Genomic DNA, 3,528 nt, shown 5'->3' on the forward strand with positions numbered 1-3,528 from the left:
AGTAAATTCGGAAGCTTGTGATCGAGTCTAAAGGATTTGCACAACCTAGGGTGTGATAGACACTGTGCATAAGAGATAAAGTTATTGTTTGCCAAGTGATTTTTGGTAATGAAATGCATAAAAAACTCTGTAAAGAAAAGGCTTGTGAGGATTAGAAAACTCTAATCAAATTCTTCAAATCACTCCAAAAGAAACTCTTAGGTCATGAAAAGTAATAAATCAATTAAACAATTCCGGAGGGGAATCAACATGTTTTAAGAAAAAATAGATATAATCATACCTGTCAAGTCGTTACCACTCAAATATAGTTCTCTCAGTGAAGTACAATTTACAATTCCTCCATGTATGGTTCCGGTGAATATATTATTGTAAAGACCAATTAGTTGAAGTGATGGAGAATGAGCACACATGATGATATCCAGTGGCATACTTCCAGAAAATCCATTTTTTCCAAGATCAATCTCCTTCAAAGTGGAGATGTTGAAGATGGCTGATGGAATTGGATCGGTGAAGCTATTGCTTCTGAGATACAAATACTCCAAACTAGGAAGAAAACTTAGTTCTTCTGGGATGGTACCTACCATTAAACTTTTTACAATCAAATACAAATCATCATTGCAGAAATGTTTCTCGAATTCATTGTAAAGACAAGGTTAGTAGTTTGAACTCTGATGAAGTCAACAAATTATATGTAATAGAATCCAAAGTAAAATGAAATAAAAATTAAATGGGAATGGAAAATGTAACTGTACCACTAAGGCTGTTGGCAGCAAGTGATAACATAGTAAGCTTGGTTAAGCTACCAATACTTCTTGGACTGCCTCCAGTGAATTTATTGAAAGCCAAAGATAAAATCTGAAGCTCTCCACATTTGCTGAGATTGGATGGAATGCCTCTTAATGCAGACAAATCATGATTGCACATGCTACTTGGAATATCACCAGATAGACTATTGTAGGTTAGAGCAATTTCTTGTAAAGAAGAGATGTTGAAGATGGCTAAAGGAATTGCACCCACAAGCTGGTTACTTTGGATTTCTAATATCTTCAAATTTGAAAGTTTAACAATCTCTTCTGGAATGTTTCCTTGCAGATGATTGCCCCCTAAACCCAAAGTTTCAAGCATTGACATGTTGCCAAAGGAAAGAGGATGGTTCCCGTAAAACTATCATTCCCCAAAAACAAGCTTTGAAGCCTGTTTAAGTTTCCAAAGCTGGGTGGTATCTGTCCACTAAAGAGATTGTACTGCAGATTGATTGATTGCAAACTAGTCAACTGATCCACCTCAACAGGTACAGGACCATGGAAATTGTTTCTGCTAAGGTCAAGAGAGACTAGAAAGGAGAGGTTTCCAAGGTCTGGAGGGATGGTTCCTCTCAGACCCAAATTGGAAAGATCCAAGGCTATGACACTTTGTTGTTGAGCATTGCAAGAGACTCCTATCCACTTACAGGAGGAGGTTTTAGTGGACCAGTTTCCTGCTAATACATGGTGTGGATCGAGTGTGATATGGGCTTTCAAAGCAAGTAGTGAAGATTGATCAGTAAAATAAAGACATGGCTACACAAGCACTGAATTGCACCATAAACACGGAAATAATAGTACTATATTCATCCCATTAGCGTATAAGTGATGCAAGTAAGCATCAAGACAAAAAACTAGCAACAAACCTTGTGATGACGACTATGTTAATTTGATAAAAGAAAAACCCATATAGATGAAGTACTCTTAATAAAGTAAAGCCATGATTGCAAATGCTATTATGACCATTGAAGGATAGAGCAATATTTTGGCCCAAAGGATTGGAATGGTCTAGTTAATTGATTACCATATAGTAAATGTATGTACGTCTTTAATCTATCTGTACAGTAAAAGATTTCCAGGAAATTAAAATTTGGCAAAACTTGGATTGTTTTTTATGTTTAATACCCTCAAATTGGAAAGATCACCAATTAATCTCTTCAGGAGTGTTTCCAGTTGATGATTCCCTCTAATCCCAAAGATTATAGCATTGGAATCTGGCTGCTTTCTGCCAACTAAATTGATTGAATTGTAGATTGGTTGCTTTCAAACAATGCAAGTGACCCACTTCATCGATTACAGGAATATGGAAAATTTTCTTGCTAAGGTCAAGAGCGATCAGGAAGAAGAAGTTTCCATGGTTCGTTGGGATTATTCCATTCAGACCCATGCTGGAAAGATTCAAGGTTGTGGCTCTTTGCTGTGGACATTGCACCAGACTCTTATGTAATTGCAGATGGCCGGCAGTTTTGGTGGGCCAGTTACTCTAAGAATGACATTGATTTTCAAGCCAAGTATTTCTCAAATATATGGCTGTGCAAGCGCTGATAAAATGCACTATAAACACCAAAATCAAACAAGAGAGGGGTAATACATTTTCCATTGAGAGAGACTTGGTGACTAAGACCATGTTTTAGGAACAATATATCTGGGGAACATGTTTTACTTTTTTTAATCAAATTTCACTTTTTTTTTTTTTAAAGATGATCCCTGTGATCAACTTCAATTTAAATTGCACATGTATGGTCTTCTCATTTAAAATAATGACGAGAGAACTTATGAAAATTCAGAATCATCCGTTGGTATATGAAGCTAAGGTCTCTACATTTGGCAACAAAACCCTTCTTTGTAATTCAATGACCCAAACTCCAACTCAACAACCTTTCCATCTAAAGAAAATATATAGTAAGAAACTCAACAGATATAGTGATCCTGTTCACAAGTGTTGTTGCACAGGCTGCTAATGCAAGTCAACAAGTGGGTGAGTCCAATAAGGTTCTCCTCTACATGGTGATACACAAGACTTACAAAAAGGAGTAATCAGAGTAGACCTTGAGTATGCCCCTCTAACACCTAAGTCAAAGTGGTTAAGAAGAAATAATTGGCACTAGCTAGGTTGAATGCTTAATGATTACTACTCAAAAAGTGTTATTTCATAGCTTGTAATTAACTCTTTTAAACACTTTTGAGTAGTAGTTATCACCTTTTAACCCAATTAACATATTAAGGACCCTTGCAATCAATTCTAATAAAATTGTGTTAAGTTTTGGTGTTTTGATAGCTTTTTGATCACCAAAGCAATCAGAAATTGAGGAGAGTTCTTTGGAATCCATGGCAAAGCAATTGAGAGCTCAGAAACATGAAGAACCGAAGCTTTTAAGTCCTTTGCCATAAGCAAATCCGGATATCTCATATCCGAAATTCTATCTGGAATGCAAGGAGTGTGGGATCCTTCAGTCTTCCCTGCAAAAGATGACCGGACAGGGCGTCCGGACACACCATCGAAAGGCGGCGGAACGTGGGTTGTAGCAAGGCTTGCTCACTGTAGTCAATGATCCGGACAACATATCCGGATAGGATATGCTATCATCCGGAGTGCCGGATAGCATGGCGGCGCATGTCCTCTTGGGGAATCCGGATGGAGTTGAGTCGGATGGATCCCTACACCTTACACACGCAGACGGTCCCCCTTTGCGGCGCGCAGGTATAGCTCATTCCACCCGGGTAG

Source organism: Vitis riparia, chromosome 9, assembly GCF_004353265.1.
Source record: "Vitis riparia cultivar Riparia Gloire de Montpellier isolate 1030 chromosome 9, EGFV_Vit.rip_1.0, whole genome shotgun sequence".
NCBI lineage: Eukaryota > Viridiplantae > Streptophyta > Magnoliopsida > Vitales > Vitaceae > Vitis > Vitis riparia.